The sequence below is a fragment of the Sprattus sprattus genome, assembly GCF_963457725.1.
Source record: "Sprattus sprattus genome assembly, chromosome: 1".
NCBI classification, from domain to species: Eukaryota; Metazoa; Chordata; class Actinopteri; order Clupeiformes; family Clupeidae; genus Sprattus; species Sprattus sprattus.
Window position 1 is genome coordinate 52591447 of NC_137920.1, and position 18365 is coordinate 52609811.

Consider the following 18365-nt stretch of genomic DNA (forward strand, 5'->3'; position numbering starts at 1 on the left):
GGAAAGTTTAGCAAACGGAATGAAATAGCTACACATTACACACGCTATGCTTTATTAAAACTCACGTTACTCACATACTGGTTAACACTGTTACAGCACATAAATCTTTGTCGCTGCATCCAAACTATGCGTCACCATTCTCCCTCCCTGTACGTGCTCTTCTTAAAGGAGCCGCACCATTTTACTAAACGTTCTTGCAATGTCAATCATTTCATTTAAATATACTTATTGGCCTTATTGTGCACGCTTGTGCGTTTAACAGCGCTTGTTTGTGTGAGAGAGCATTTAACTGTTGATGCCTCAGTTTAATAAAGCCAGGCTATTCATAAAAAAAAACGTACGTCAATGTGGAATTAGTACTATGAACAGTTGAGATTGATTCCTTCAGGCTCGGTTCGGATTCGAAAAAAAAAGGGGGCCTTGAGCCTTGTTGCCCAGGGCACAGAAAATTGTTAATCCGGCCCTGCCCAGACCCATCAAAGCTGGGAAATTATCATTTGTTTTTTAATCATAAGTTACAGGACATCTATTAGAGACCATCATTTCACCAAACCAGCAAACCAGGAGAAGGATTTCGTGCCACCAGAGGCAATGTACGCTAACGACCCCTGAAAGCCTTTACTGAAAACTCTCTATCGGTTCTCTACATGCATTTTTTCAACTGACCTACTCCCTCTCTGTCTTTCTTTTTCTTTTCTTTTTTGTCCCTCCTTGCTTTTCCCTTTCTTTCTGTATTTCTTTTTTTTCTTTCTCCCTGACTTGAACAGTTTGCTCTGTTATGCCTATCAGGACAGCTGATTGCAGTGAAACGGCCTCGGAGGATGCAAAATAGAAAACTGCATGTGTCAGGTCTGTTTTATCTTTCAGCAGTGAGGCACATGCAGGCAAATGCCAGATAGGAATCCCCCTACTAGAATCCCTGCAGGTTGGAAAGGGCCTCGCTCCTGCAGAGGGCTCAACTTTGGGGGATTTATCGTGCAGCCCTATGACTTCATCCCCTCTCTACTCCCTTCAAGATGTTTTGCCGGGTGAGTAATGAACTCAGTCTCTGTGGACTGGCAGGCCAGATTGACGTGGCGCAACCCCAAACACACAGCAACCACGGACTGCAGTCGTACGAGGCCCGGAGAAGAAATGCTGCACTCTCACACATAGAAATGCAATACACATACTCAATTCTATGCATCAATTCTATAAGGGTCCCATGCCCTGTGTTGTGCATACACATATGTTTGTTTGTGCTAGGCACGCTGTATGGACATGCGCACACAAGTGTGCATGAGAGTGCACAGGCAAATCAATGAGAGTTCTTGGGTGAGAGAGAAAGGAGAGTGAATGAATCTGTGTGTGTGGCCGACGTCAGATCGAGATCATGCCAACAAACAAAGTGCTTCTCCTGAAGCGTTTTCACCCCTGTGATTGATAGACAGCTAGATAGATTGACGGCGGCAACAAAACAAAAAGGGGTTAGATACAGCGCGATCGGATGTCGTCATTTCTCTGATTCAGCCTTTTAACTGGCCCTGCAGAGCGGGAGTTCTCCGAAGCTTCTGGGAAAGCAGGTCACAGCCTGCTTTTTTACTCGCAGGTATGAGCCAATGGAAACACGCCTTGCCTCCGTAGCCTCTCCTCTCATACACTGTCCCTTTCTCTGCCCTGCTCCACTCTGCCTCTCTCATGCTGTTCACCACACTAAACACCTTTGTATCTCTGCAATCTCAGGCGTACAGCTTTTTCTTGCCTTTGGGATCAAATTGTATTGATTTTATTCTTTACTCTCTGTGTTACTTCCTTATTTTTCCTCCTCCGTTAGCAGAAATGTGAACATGACCGATAGAATGACGCTTGTGGAAGGTTTTTTTTTCGTGAAAGATGGCCTGACATTGCTGTGGTCTGTTTGTCTTTTCTATCGTTTTTTATACACATATTTACTGTCATGGCTTGCTGAAGGAAAATAAACAAGCGGGCAAAGTTGACTTGCATATCCCCCACACCCCACTTTACAGTCTGATTGTCTCGGCCTCCATAAAGACACGCAGATGTTTCTGCTCTACGTATCTGCCTTCTCATTGTGAAGATTTACAGCCTCCTGACTGTACTTAATGGAATATGAGAGCTGTCATTTTGGAATGATGCTGTAGGGATACGAGTCTGCTAAAACTGCTTTTAAAACTGTAATGAAATACCCATGTCCAAAATGGCTTTTTGTCATGTCGGTCACACTCCTTCGAAAAAAGCTCATCGCTTCACACACACACACACATCACTTGATTATCTTTCCAATGGGAACAGGATGTAAACGTTTCACTTCTCTGGCAGGGAGCCAAAGCTGCTATACGTTCTCTTTCACAGAAGAGTTCAGCTTACGGGGGGAGCGTGTTGTAAATATCAGTATTTAAAGCTGACTATGTGCTGTCAGCAGTTAACACTTTCTGTTTCCTGGGGGAGGCTTCTGTTGCAGGGGTCCTCTGAACCCGCCTTGTGTCATGCACAGAGTTCCATTGTCTCTCCATGAATAATGGGCAATGGAACAGCAATTGGTACAGTGTGCTGCCACCTCCTTCCATCAGTGTCACTCACACAAACACACTGCCTTTCTCTACCTCCCACCTCCTGCCATCAGTGTCACTCACACAAACACACTGCCATTCTCTACCTGGCACCTCCTTCCATCAGTGTCACTCACACAAACACACTGCCATTCTCTACCTGGCACCGAGTGCCATCAGTGTCACTCACACAAACACACTGCCATTCTCTACCTGTCACCAAGTGCCTCTTGGCCCCAGCCCCCCCCCCCCCCCTCCACAATCACCCCCAGTGGCACAGGGCTTGATAATGTGCGTCCGTCTCACGCCCTGGGCCGCTTGTTCTCTGTGACTTTCTCCTATCTCCAGGGCCGTGCCCAGTCCTTGTCCACATGTCCCTCAGCAGCCCTCGGCCTTAATCTGTCGGGGACGGCTTTGAGAGCTGACATAAAGCCGTCTCACAGAGTGACGTTGTTTTCTTTTACTCTCTGTTGTCAATGAAGGGAAGGATGAGGTAATCAACACGAAACTGAATGCAGCTACTTGGTAGCAGAAGAATACCCTTTGAGGTAAAGGATAAAGGTGGTGAGAAACTGGATGCGATTGAAGAAAACCCTCCAATGAAGGCCCAAAAGTTTTCAAGACTGTGTGTGTGTGTGTGTGTGTTTGTGTGTATGTGTGTGTGTGTGTGTGTGCGTGTGCTCATGTCAGCATGTGTGGCTGTGTAGGTGTGTGTGTGTGTGTGTGTGCGCAAGTGCGCTCATGACAGCATGTGTTGCTATGTGTGTGTGTGTGTGTGTGTGTGTGCAAGTGCGCTCATGACAGCATGTGTGGCTGCGTGTGCGTGTGCGTGTGTGTGTGTGTGTGTGTGTGTGTGCAAGTGCGCTTATGACAGCATGTGTGGTTTTGTGTGTATTTGTGTGTGTGAATGTGTGTGTGTGTGTGTGTGTGTGCCTGTCAAGGTGGTGCCATGTGCCTTGAGCGTGAGGTTTTTGTCTGTGGCAGGCTCCTAGCTTGCTACTTTTCCCACGCTCTGTCCTGCACCAGCTTTCAGAATTCAAGGGCTGGAGGAATCAGCTAGGATTACAGAGGGGGGCTTTGGAGAGGGGAGCTCTCTGCTGTAATTGAGCACTTCATAATTCAGTTTTTTATGTATCCTTACCATTCTTGAACTCATGCCAGCAACATCTTGCGAAATTATTATTGTGATGGAGGACCACTGAACACCGAAGAGCATTTTGGCTTTATCGGAACTTGTATCATAAACACAGTAAGGCCGAATCTCGATTCTTCCCCTTGCCCCTTTTGCTTGGTCTTGTCTTTGTCTTAACCCTAGCACTTGCAAGTGTAAGGGCCAAGGGCTGAAAACTTTCCCCTATGAAATGAGACGCCACTCGGTTTCGGGTACGTCACTTGGCGTCGCTGGATAATACAGGATGGTACATGTAAAGCACAGGTCGATGGCTTCAAACAAGTGCTGTCATTCACAGATATCAAACGGAGTTCGCGGATGAGTTATCTGTAGACATGCGTGACTGTATGAGCTATGAAACTAGCGATTTAAAAAAAGTTTCAATTATGGTTGCAAATATACAGCCGCGGAAAAAATTAAGAGACCACTTCAAAATTATCAGTTTCTCTGGTTTTACTATTTATTGGTATGTGTTAAAGTAAAATGTACATTTTTGTTTTATTCTATAACCTACTGGCAACATTCCTACCAAATTTCAAATACAAATATTGTCATTTAGATCATTTATTTGCAGAAAAATTACAATTAGTCAAAATAGCAAAAAAGATGCAGTGTCTTCAGATCTCGAATAATGCAAAGAAAACAAGCTCATATTCATTTTTAAACTACACAATACTAATGCTTTAACTTAGGAAGAGTTCAGAAATCAATATTTGGTGGAATAACCTTGATTTAAAATCACAACTTTCATGTGTCTTAGCATGCTCACCACCAGTCTTTCACATTGCCGTTGGGTGACTTTGCGTTACTCCTGGCGCAAGAATTCAAGCAGCTCGGCTTCTTTTCATGGCTTGTGACCATCCATCTTCCTCTTGATCACATTTCAGAGGTTTTTTTTATGGGATTCAGGTCTCGAAATTGGGCTGGCCATGACAGGGTCCTGATCTGGTGATACTCCATCCACACCTTTACTGGCCTGGATGTGTGGCATGGAGCATTGCCCTGCTGGGAAAAACACTTCTCAGAGTTGGGGAACATTGTCAGAGCAAAAGGAAGCAAGTTTTTCTTCCGGGACAACGTTGTACTTTGCCTGGCTGAGGTTTGTAAAAGACCATAAGGATTGAACCAAAGCCGACTGGAGGGTCTCCTAGTTCATCTTCTCTGATGAGTCCAATTTCACAGTAGGTGCAAGACTCTGTGGCTTGTAGGCCTCTCCAGGTCTCCGTCTAACCATCAGACGACCATGTGTTGGGCAAAGCTGAAAATTGGACTCATCAGAGAAAACGAACTTAGAAGGACCTCCAGTCCGCTTTGGTTCAATCCTTATGGTCTTTTACAAACCTCAGCCAGGCAAAGTACAACGTTGTCCCGGAAGAAAATCTTGCTTCCTTTTGCTCTGACAATGTTCCCCAACTCTGAGAAGTGTTTTTTCCAGCAGGGCAATGCTCCATGCCACACAGCCAGGCCAGTAAAGGTGTGGATGGAGTATCACCAGATCAGGACCCTGTCATGGCCAGCCCAATTTCGAAACCTGAATCCCATAAAAAAAACTCTGAAATGTGATCAAGAGGAAGATGGATGGTCACAAGCTATAGTGACCATTTATCCTAAGTTTGTCCCTTTGTTTGTCACTTGTTTGGTGGCGTTGATCAGGGGGTATTGTTGACGCTTGAAAGAAAGGTAATCCAGCGAGGTCCGTTTAAAGCTGTTTGCTTTATTAACAAAATGATGGTACAACTTGTTTTGCAAATAAATAAATAAAGTTTAAACACAGAGCAACGAGGCCTATCCTCGCCATCACCGTTGCCAGATACCACAGCCCAAGGTCAAAAAGCTTTGTGCTCCCAATCAGCCGCATCTACCACCGGGTCACGCTCCTATTTATCCTCCTTTTCACCTGTAGAGGGCACAAATCCTCGCAAAAATAGAAACATTAAAATAACATAAAATGAATACCGAAATGGCTCCTACATAACCGGCCCCTAATTGTATTTGGTGAGCAAAACAATTACTAAATTAAATCAAAATAGGAGCCTTAAAATCATTATGTTTCTATGCATCAAATCAAGCACATTACAGACAAGATAGAGAGAGAGTACTTGACCATTTTCATCTTGACTCTTCAAGCTTTGTCTTCATCACCCTCAAACAGAGCTTTGTCATGGATCTTTTATGATGCTGCTTTGGGTCTTGATCACGGTGCACACAAGCCCTTTCTGGTCAGGGAAAACTTCAATTATTCTTCCTACAACGCAGGAGCCTCTTTGTGCAGTTGGGTCCACCACTAAAGCAACATCTCCACACTGGAAGTTCCTCCTTTTGGTATTCCACTTTTGGCACTCTGTAGACCCCTCTGGTCATGATGAGTAGACCCCTCTGGTCAGTAATGGTGAGCATACCCCTCTGGTCAGCAGTGATGTGTAGACCCCTCTGGTCAGTGATGATGTGTAGACCCCTCTGGTCGGTGATGTGTAGACCCCTTTGGTCGGTAGTGATGATAGACCCCTCTGGTCCGTGCGTAAACCCCTCTGGTCCGTGCGTAGACCCCTCTGGTCCGTGCGTAGACCCCTCTGGTCCGTGCGAGTAGACCCCTCTGGTCAGTGACGAGTAGACCCCTCTGGTCAGTGACGAGTAGACCCCTCTGGTCAGTGACGAGTAGACCCCTCTGGTCAGTAATGATGTGTAGACCCCTATGGTCTATGTCCGCCATTCGTCCTTTTCGTCTTATTGGCTCCTGACGCAAGCTGTTGAGCACATCTACAAGACTGTTGGTTAAGTCAGGCCCTTTGAGCACTTCTGCATTCAATGCTTTTCCACAAAATGATGCTCCACAATCAAACACAACCTTTAATTTTCGTTTCTTTGGGTGGTAAACTTCATGGTGGGACAGGTTCCACACCTTTCTATCCATTCTGGTCAGTTGCCCCTTTGGCACAATTTCTGATTGTCCTTTGCTGGTTGCGTCATTCAAAGCAGCATACACTCCATTCATGACTGACTGTTTCCTGAATTTGAATTTCCTTTTCCGGCTTTGGTGACGTTGTTCTGCAAGGCTACAGTTATTATGCGATGTAGCATGATCCTTCCTAAATGGTAACTTTAGACTGTAATGTCCATCCACAATTTTAGAAGATTCATCTGTGATTTTCAAAAATTGTTTGTCTTCAACGGACATTTCCTTCACCTCTTCGCACAAATTTGCTGAAATTCGGTTGACTGCATGAGATTGAATTTCATTGGTAGATCCTTTTCCTACTGGGCCATTCACTACCCATCCGAGCATTGTTTTCATTGCATATGGGCCGTCTCCTTCACTGTTTATGACTTGCCAGGGCTCTATTGCTTTTGGTGCGTTTGTGCCTATCAGCAATTCAATGCCTGCATCAATGGTGGAAAGTTTGACATCTTTAAGATAAGGCCACTTTGATAGAGACTTCTGGTTGGGTATGTTACTCTTTGATACAGGAATCTTTGTTTGTGTGAATGTCTCTGGCAGAGTTATGAACCCATTGTCATGAAGTCCACTTACTTCCAGTCCTGTGATGATGTTAGTAGACATCATTTTCTCCTGGCCCATTGTACGCAGCATGATGCTTGTTCTTTTTCCTTGTACCTTTAGTTGCCGCATTAATCTATCAGTACAAAAGGTGGCAGAGCTACCGGGGTCAAGAAATGCATAAGCTTGTACAACTGTGTTGCCCTTGTTTGATTTTACCTTTACGGGTACGATGGACATCAGACACCGCTCTTCACCGGCCCCAGTTTGACTGCATGTTTCGAGGGACACAAGGCCTGTGTTCACCCTGTTGGGTTCCTTGCCGGTTTCCTTATTTGTTTCCTGTTGTCCAGCTCCTTTGTCCTGCTCCACTTGTCCTATGTGCAGTACAGTTGGATGCGCCCTCTCGCAAATGGTGCATGACTGACGCTGGTCGCAGTCCTTGCTCATATGACCTGTTAAGAGACATGCAAAACAGAGACCTCTTTCTTTCAAGAATGTGATCTTGTCAGTGTGACATTTCTTTTTAAACCAAGAGCAGCTTGCCAGTAGATGTTCTCCTGAGCAAGACAGACAGTATGGCCTATGTTGCCCTGGTGATGGGCTATTCCACTGGTTGGGATGAGTGGGGATAACATCAATGGTTGCTGCATTGGTTGTGAAGCCCTTGTCACTGAATTTGGTTTTCACAGAACTTGAGTGTATGGGCCTTGGACCTTGTGCTTTTGGTGAGGGATCTTGTATATCACCAAAGACAGGATCTGTCAAGATTTTGACTTGTCTTTCGATAAACTCAACTAAGGTTTCGAATGTGGCTCTGCGGTTTGTAGTTTCTTGAAACTTGCATACTTCCACTCTCCATCCCCCTCTCAACTTGTAGGGCATTTGCTGACTAATAATTTCAAATTAGAAGCCAGATTTAGTTCATCCATGTAGGCAATTTCATTCATACCATTTAGGCAACCTCTGAGGTACAGCGCATATGATTTCAGTGTTTGAGAATCCTCAGATCGAATGGAGGGCCATGTCAATGCCTTTTTAATGTATGCATTGGAGACTATAAACTCATTTCCAAAGTGCTCTTGGAGCAATTCTTTGGCTCTTGCAAATCCTATATTTGCGTCTAAGAAGAGACATGTCTTAACTAGCTCTCTGGCCTGTCCAGATGTGTATTGCTCTAGATAATACAATTTGTCCTTTGCATTGTCAATTTTGCTCTCTATAATATGTTCAAATGAACTGATAAAATATCTGTAGTCAATTGGATCATTACTAAAAACCTTCATCTCCTTTCGTGGCAAGAATGTTGTCCTGTTGCCTAATCAAAGATGCTGTGATGTCATTTTGCCTCTGTAGAATTTCATAGATAGCAGTGTCTTGTTCTCCAGGAGAGATCCTAGGTGCATCACCTTGGGACTGTCGTCCGGAGTGGGGTGCTAAGTGGGGCTGTGATGGACCTTGGGGGTGCAGAGTGGTTTGATGAGAGGACCTATGGTGTGAAGGCTCATAAGTGTGGCTTAGGAGTTGTGGCTGAGTCGGTCGTTGACTTGGCTGGGCAGTGGATCTGTACAGAGATGTATCTGGCCAGACGGGGGGCCGCACAGATGGAAGGAAATACGGCTCTTTGCTGGCATGAAGTTGCATTGGTTGAGGAGGGAGGGCATGTGATTTAAGTCTAACACTCACATCTTGCTTTCCTTTGCTATGCCCCTGTAATTTGAGTGTTTTCTCCAAATGCTCATTCATTCCATCTCTCTGTGAAACACTGCTTTTTCGATCACTTAATACATCAAGTTTGGTATTAGCTTCATCCAATTCGCTTTGGACAGCTAACATTTCCTTTTGTTTTCTCAATTGTTCTTGTCTTTGCGCCAACTCCGCTTCCTCGCTCTCTATGGCGTGCTTTTCTTTAAGACCCGCCAATCTAACTACTAGCGCAGCCTTGTCCGCTGCTGCGCGACTCAAGGCTGTGGAGGTTGAAGAGACCTTTGATCCCGTATCGTCTACTTTCCTTGCATGAGTTGCAGAAACACTGTCCTCAGGTCTTATTTCCTCATCATCATCGTTGCACCGTTTGTGTTCAACTAGCCATGCATTCGCCTCCAACAGGAACGATTTCTTAATCTCTCCTTTAGGTTGATACCACACGTCATCCGATTCGCGTTCCTCTTCTGCCAATAAATGCTGATAATCGTTGTGACTAGCTTCAAATTCACCCAATAAATCATCATATTGTGCTACATTTTCCATCACTTGTTCTACATTTGACGGAACGGTCATCAATTTTTTAATAAAGTTCATCTTGCGTGTAAGCATTCCAAGTTTTATCTTTCTCGCTTTACGCAAATCTTTTGCGGCTTCATTTTCATCCAGCTCAGTTGGCACATTTGTGTCTTCTGGCTTACCGTGTTCACCAGCCATTGTGTAACAAAAAGGGAATAATCTTCCTAAAAATCAAAGTATCCTTTCCAACAATGTTTATGCTCCGTTGCAATTAATGAATCCAGCAAGGGGGCAAATGCGCGCATAAATTCACAAGCAGCGCTTAACTTTCCTCTAGTAACTTAAAGTCTTATCAAACTTGCTCCAAAGGCAATCCATAATTCAAACAAAAATATTATCTAACAAATAAATCCAATCTTCGGCTCCTAGAGCTCTTTGTCCATGAATACTTTAAACGTTTTAAAGTTCAGAGGCCTACCGCACTTTCGGTGTTTGTTTGCATTGGCTTTCCTTTGTTCCTTTGCGGCCTGTTCCTGGCGTGGCTTTAGAAATCCAATCCTCGTCGTAATCCACAGGGTTATCCAGATCCAAAAGCAAGCTTTTTGACTAATATAGTGACCATTTATCCTAAGTTTGTCCCTTTGTTTGTCCCTTGTTTGGTGGCGTTGATCAGGGGGTATTGTTGACGCTTGAAAGAAAGGTAATCCAGCGAGGTCCGTTTAAAGCTGTTTGCTTTATTAACAAAATGATGGTACAACTTGTTTTGCAAATAAATAAATAAAGTTTAAACACAGAGCAACGAGGCCTATCCTCGCCATCACCGTTGCCAGATACCACAGCCCAAGGTCAAAAAGCTTTGTGCTCCCAATCAGCCGCATCTACCACCGGGTCACGCTCCTATTTATCCTCCTTTTCACCTGTAGAGGGCACAAATCCTCGCAAAAATAGAAACATTAAAATAACATAAAATGAATACCGAAATGGCTCCTACACAAGCCATGAAAAGAAGCCGAGCTGTTTGAATTCTTGCGCCAGGAGTAGCATAAAGTCACCCAACGGCAATGTGAAAGACTGGTGGAGAGCATGCCAAGACACATGAAAGTTGTGATTTTAAATCAAGGTTATTCCACCAAATATTGATTTCTGAACTCTTCCTAAGTTAAAGCATTAGTATTGTGTAGTTTAAAAATGAATATGAGCTTGTTTTCTTTGCATTATTCGAGATCTATTTTGACCAATTGTCATTTTTCTGCAAATAAATGATCTAAATGACAATATTTTTATTTGGAATTTGGTAGGAATGTTGCCAGTAGGTTATAGAATAAAACAAAAATGTACATTTTACTTTAACACATACCAATAAATAGTAAAACCAGAGAAACTGATAATTTTGAAGTGGTCTCTTAATTTTTTCCGCGCCTGTACGACTGTATAGAGCACAAAACTAGACTGTCGTAATTGTTTTGTGGACGGTTCATGTAAAGCACGGATCGATGTCTCCAAAGCAAGTGCTGTCATTCACAGATATCAAACGTAATTCGTGGATAATAAAGTTATCTGTACACATGCATGGAGTCAGGCTAGTCCTAGCAAGCTACCATATAATCCAATGAAGTGGTGGCATACGCGCTAATTGTAACCTAAAACTACCGTTTGAAAGCTTCAGTTATGACCTACAATACTATGCATAGTTCGGGTAGCACATTTCAGATCAAACAGAGTCATTATAAACATATAAAAAGTTGTCTAGATAGCTTTATTCATGTAAAATATTCTTCGCTTCCAGCAGCAATTTTTTAAAAAAAATTCCCGAGCTGGTTTCGCTGTGTGCTCTGGGATAGCCCTTGGAGGAGCAAGGTAGCTCTCCGATCGGCTTAAAAACATGGTCTGGTATTGCTGCTGAATAATGCTTGAAACATAACTGCTTTGTGCAGAGGTTGTTTTGGCAATATCCTTCACCTACACTTATTACTCCTCTTCTTTTCACGTTCTTCATTTCAGTGTGACCATAAAAAGCCTGAAGGTGCAGGTATTCATTTGTTCGCCAGGCCCTCGGATGAAAGGTGTTGGCATGTGATGCACTACATGAAGGAAGAGGTGTTTTTGGAAGGTTTAATGACCCTTGTCAGCACTGGTTCCCAGCCATCACTGCAGCTATGCTCGGACTAGCAATCTGGCAAATGCCAGATGGACCAGCTCACCTTAAGCTGCAAGGCCACCAGCATTTGCAATTGGGGTAAAACAGCCCATCTGACTGTGGATGACATGGCTACCTATACTGTAAAGCTAGTGCAGTCAGGAAGTGCTAATGCTGTCACCTCCCAATCCCTTCAAGTGGATCCGTTCATCCATGTAATATCAGAAGTAAGTTAGGAATAATCAAATCAGAGAAACTATTTTGGAGATAGCAATCGGAAATACAAATGGCTAAAGGTCCCAGAAATGGAATGGTTCAGAGAGAAAAATAAAGAAAATTAGCCTGGTGCTGCAAAATGTTTTAAGTTCACAAATGTATTCAGAAAAAATGTTGATGATGCTTATAATAAATAAACATTAGCAGTCCACCAGTGCTAAAGGAAGAGGAGGAGGAAACAGGCTGATTCCAGTGGAGAGCAGGGGCAAGATGAGGAATGACAACCTCACTGGTGATACTGCATGTAGACCAGAGGGGATTCATCGTACGAAGCCTGCCGTGAATTATTTTGCACTTCCAAAACCAAGCAAGTTTGAATTGTTCTCTGAATACCATTGAAACCAGAGGCAAAAAGATACACTTGAAACGAAATTGGTCAATGGTTCTGAAGAAATCGTGGCTCTGCCCATTTATGGGTCCTAAGATTTTATTGCAGTCCTAGCAAAACTAGCCTGTTACCTAAGTTAACTACATTGGCATAAGTTTTTATGGTAACAAAAGATGCTCACAACTGCATTTTGGAACAGTTCTCGCCAGCGTTTTTCATGAGAAAAAGATGTTACATGTGAACACAGCCTTAATATCTATTGCTTAACTTGTGTGTTATAAATAGCCTGACACTGCGGTGGATATGTTGGGGAAAAATTCACCCGGCCCAGACGAAAATTGCCAGGGCCGAATTTTGTTCTCCATCTGACCTTGACTGCAGCCATCGGTGTGAAACAGGTTTCCATACCGCCTCCCAATCCTCAGCGTGTGCTGTGGGAGAGGCCAGGGAGGTATTTTCCCCTTCTTGGTGGGTCCGCAGAAAGTGTTCAAAGCAAGAGGTTAGTGACCCTCAACCACGGATGTTTCCTGCAGGTTGTCAAGTCTCTTTTTGGACCAGAGGAAATGAATGTTCCTCTTTCTGAAATACAGGAAGGAAAGCTGAGGGCTGGCCCTCTGAGTGAGGTAGATTTAGATAAATGTGATGTCTGTGGACCACATTATCTCCTCCTCTGGGGGCAGTGGTGCAAAAAGGGGGGGTGCAGCTTATGAAGCGTTCAGGTGCACCACACAAAGGCGGGTGCCAAAACAATGGTAGGTTAAAATATATAGACATAATAAAGGGAAACATCTTTTTCATTACTTTGTCTTTGACTTTTATTTCAAAAGTGTACTGTATCATAAACACAGCCTTACAAAGATAAGAATGTGTGGGCTAGCAGTGCTCGGAGTTTACAGTTGTTTAATGTCATTGTCAAAAGATGCTTATTTACTCGTCAAGAGAGTGTGAGTGAAGATGGAAAGAAATCTATCAGGGCTGCAAAATAAAAGGGAAGAGACGGCAGATGAAGGAATGAAATAAGTGTCTGTGAATGAATGATAACAGGTAGGTTTAAAGTAGGCTAATAACGTCACTTCACTGGAAATCCCAGGGTACATCCTATTTTCTTTGTTTCTCGTTTGCTTTTCCTGGTTATGAAACGTATTCTGCTAGCAAGCATTCCCAATGACAGAATTTCTGTTTCTCTGCTAATTCAGCCTTGACTTGGTAGAACTAGCTTGCCTTTTCATGAATCAGAAACATTGTATCTTTGTACAGTCCGCTTCTTTAACAACCGAAGAAGGAGGTGCTCATCCATAAGGCCGCAAGATAATTGGGTGGTTCTCTCCCCTACTACTCCTCTCCTTCTGCCTGTCTCTTCCAAACGGAGGACGTCAATGAATTACTGACGTGTAGGGAACTGTTGGGGAATGCAGAGGAGAATCCAATGGCCTAGTAGAGTCTGAAATATGAGGGGTGTCGGGCCCTCTTGGTGCGTTTAAATTCGTCAAAAAAAGTTGAAAGCTTAGTTAGAAAAAGATTGCATGCTGTTGTTTATCATTTGAACAAATCAGTGAAATTGAAAAAGTGAAAGTGAAAGTCCTCTCCATGGCAGAGGTGGTGTAGACACACACACTCTGAAATTAACCTCTGCATTTAACCCATCCAGGGAAGTGACACACACACACACACAGTGAAGTGAAGTAACACTAACCCGGAGCAGTGGGCTGCCATTGGCGGCGCCCGGGAAGCAGTGATAGGGGTTAGGTGCCTTGCTCAAGGGCACTTCAGCCGTGGATGTGGGCATGAGAGAGCAGTGGTCTACCACTTCCCCCGCCCACATTTTTCCTACTGGTCGGGGATCGAACCGGCCACCCTTCGGTTTCCGGCCTGAAACCCTACATACAGTGAATACAGTATATGATTCAGGCATGAGGATGGAGAAAGCAGGGAGGAGTAAAAACAGGTGAAGAGAGCAGGTAACTTAACAAGAAGGAATTATTGCATTAGGAAATATTAAAGTGAATTCAATTGTGAAGCTGTTAAATAATGATTGGTTAATGATTTCAGTCAGTGGTGGTCATTCTGCCGTTAGGCCATTGTTTGTCAAATCATGCTAGTATTGTAACCTTGAATTTGACCTTCATAGGCTAGAACCATCGAACAACAACATAAAATCTAGGAATACCGACACAAGGAATGACGATATACATAACATCCCATTAGTTTGGGCTTTTTTTTGTGGGGGGAGGGGCGACTATTATTCGTTATTCTTCAACTGGATTAAGTTCAGGGAGTGAAGCCTCAGGCTGGAGATTCTGCCATCTTTATTAGAACTGGAGGTAAACCAGGCCAGCTTTGTATGTCCGGCTGCCACAAATACCTCTCTCCTGCTGAACCAAACATATTTGTCAAGTCGTGAAATAAATGAAGCATGGTCTGCAGATGATGCACAATGGCTTTGTGGTTTAAAAAAAAAAAAATGTCTGTTTGATATTTTGGGGCGACCATGCATCGCAAATGACACTTGTTCTGGCTAGCCAAGCCAAAAGTCATGGCCTTTTTTAGACTTGCTATCGGCTGATGTAAATGGAAACATGTTTTTAGAGGAAAGACCAGCATTCCCAGCCAGCTCGATCACATCCCTCAGACATATCAATCATGCCAAAACATTAAGCCAGCACCGCTGAGTGTACCTAAGCAGGGCAGTATTTCAGGCTCACTGGGTATGCCATCGCGAGACCACTGGGCGATTTCCAAACAGCCTGCAGAGCCTGTTGTCATGTGGAGATGAACGAGCAAGCTCCAGCGCTTCAATAAAAGAAGGGCACGTTTAAGAGCTAGTCCTCAGCCCCGTACTCTGACCCGCAGCCATCCCAGGGCCTAGTGCAGCCCAGGGCCGCCCTGGTGTGTTTTATGTGACAGTGGCGTCTGGGGGGAAGAAGTTGAGCCGTTAAAGGAACTGAGGCGAGGAGTTGTCCTAGATGGAAATGTCACAGTGGGGTTTACATTTTTCTTTCTTTCACTCCAAACCCCGCCCACGGTATAACCCTTACTCGAGCAGCAGTGCAGTGGTCATGGCGCATCCTTCAGTATTAACCAGGAAGAGAGGTGTTTTTTTCGGTCATGGTCATCAGCAAATGTTTGGGTGTTTTGAGCAATACGGCACTGCTGGTTAGATCACGGACGGAAGTAACCCGGATAAACACTCCCACACGACGCCAACTCATATGCATGTGATGTCGCTGTCCAGACGAGATGCTCATTTATCCTACCATGACCAACTTAGGCCGAAGAAACTGCCACAGAGACACCACCGATGCCAACCTACTCAACAATGCCACTGAGACATACACGCCCAGGCTGCCCACACGAAACCACAATTAATTCCAGCACTTTTTAAGCCATTGAAGGTCGGCAAAATTAAACCCAATGTCCTTATTTTCCCCAAGCTGTGGCTGAGGCAGACAGAAAGGGGAGTCAAGGAGTTGGGGTAAAAGAGTCTGACTTTATGGGTCAGTCACATTGAACAGGAAATACAGGACGGCGCGCTAATGGTGAGATCGTATTTTCCCCTCTCCCTCCAGTGACTTCCTCGTCTTCCCATTCCATCCTGTCATCCTCTGGCAGCCATCCGCTGGCTCCAAACCCCATTGTCTGTGAGCGTGAAAAACCAATGAGGCTCTGAAGACATATGGAGCTATGATAAGAATGGAATAAAGTCAGTGAGAGGCTGAGGATGCAGCCTCTCTGCTCAAGTATGTTACGGACTTGGCCACCGAGCAGCTGCATCCAGCCTTGGCTGGATACCTCAGGCACGGTCACAAAGATGGACAAGCTGCCTCAGAGAAGTGCTTGCATCCCCCCCCCCCCCCCCCCCCCCCTGCCTACACTCCCTAAAGTGTTTTGACGCAAAGCCGGGCCGAGAAGTTGAATGCTGCAGGAAGTGCTGTTTAGTTTTGTCAAGGACGAATGCATCCAAGCCAGATGCCCAGACGGTGTGCCAAAACACGACTAAAACAAGAGGGGGGAATGGACGGGGGGAAGGGTGAGCTGAGAGCAAAACATCTCACGCAGATTGGGTCTCTCCCTCTCCTTTTACATGGTGCACTTCTGTTAAGTAGGTCAGCCCCAATCTAACGCTCTCTTTGCCACTGGCAAAACAATGCCTTCAGCCTGATGTAATAGCCCTGTCCGCTTCAATATTACAATGCTTAGTCGTGACACCACTCTCTCCAATGGCTATGTATACAGCTCACCTAATGAAGTCAAGCTTCCACATATGGGCAGGGAATGGGTTTCACCAGCTGTTGCGCAGGCTTGCTTCTGCAGTCTGTTTTCTTTTACACTTGCTTGCTCTCTCCTGTTTTTCTATTGGACTATTTGGCTCTCCTTGACAAACAGTTGATGACGAACTGTGTGTATGTCATGCAATAAAACAATACACACAATCGACATGTAATCACACCCAGGTTATCACAGATTTCAGTGACTTGACGTGTTGTTTATTTCTATATCTAATCATTTTCATGAAATCTCTGAAATGACAGGAGCATGGTCAAAATGGGGGAACTAAACCCTCTATATGTCTCCTGTTTCACATGTTGCACATATTGTTCACTCAGCACCTTTCTAGTAGTAGGAGTGACGAATACTCAACTGTCTGTTAACATGAAAGAAAGAAAAAACATGTAAGTGAACTTTGTAAATGTTTTTTTTTATTTGGAATAAATACCTTTACCATGACCATTCAAAATGCCAGCGTAAAGAAAACAAAAGGAGAATTATAACAATACACAAAAAGGTATTTACATGACTTATTTGTGCACAGCCAGATGGATGTATACATGGTATACAAGGCAGCCCATGCAGGACGTTGAAATCTTTTGCAGTACAAAGCGCAAAAGAAAACAAATTAAAAACATTCCAAGTAATACAGGAACCATCTTTTAGATGGACAATGTGGTCCCTCTTAAGAACCGCACAAAAACGAAAACTTATATGTACTGTATGATGGATTACAGGGATTTCAATAACTGCGAAACAAAAGAACATATTCACCACACAGGCTGTGGACACCAGACATACACACTGTACAGCCTCGTCGGCACTTCTCGCCTCAAAACGTTCTACTAGTAATAACTTAGTTACTATGGCAACTGTACCAGACAGGGCATGGTTATAGCAGCTGCACTGCTGGCTCAATGATAACATGAGGAGGAGCAGATGAGGATTCCGATAAAAAGCAAACCGCTAAGTACACTTTGAGAATGGGACAAGGAGGACCAGAGGCTTCAAACAGGATGATAAATGGATGTCACTGCTAGAACGTACAACTAGGTAGAGAGCCCCACTGGGTTTCAGTGATAGTGAAGGAGTATGAGGCACTGAGCGGGGAGGAGAGTCATCCTGGGGGGGCTAACTTGCTAGCGCAGCACAGTGTGTGACACTACACAGACCCCTGAGTGGGCAATGTTTATTTCCTGCTCTGCCTCCTCTTTGGGGATTTGGGCGGCTTGTCTTTTCTGTATTATTTTCCATGACCTCTACTCTTTCAAACTCTCTTTTTTTAGGTCTCATGAGACTACTAAACAAAAAGTCAGGTCTTGTAGTTTTATTTGCTGAGATGAAAAATAAGAACTTCTATTTGTCAATAACATGTTAAATAATGCTAGTGGGAAATGCTCGTGGCAGCCACTCAGTTGAGCTGTGTGTACATGCACACTGCCCTTGTGTCTGCACAGACTCCCCATGCCTTGAAAAAAGAGTGAACCCTCAGCATATTTCAGGACTTTCCCCTTCTGCCACACAACCCTCCCCCTTCCCACCTTCCTATCTCCACCCGGCCGAACCTCAAGCAGATGGGTCCCCCCTAATGTGCCGTGGTTCTGCTTAAGGTTTCTTCCTGCCTAACAGGGAGTTTTTTCTTGCCCCTGTTGCCATTGTGCATGCACTAAGGGGGTCTAGGCTCTGGGCTCTGTTAAGCGCCTAGCCTAGAAGCAATTGTATTGTTATGGCGCTATACAAATAAAATTGAATTGAATTGAATTGGATGCTCTTATAAGCCTAGCTGTAAGAAGTTCAGTTAACCCAAATGTGTGACTGACACCACAAAAACACGTACCTCCTGCTCCACTGTCCATCCTCTGTGATTATTAACCTGTGAAATGGAAAAACCTTCTTGGGCAGGGAGCATAACCCTGTTA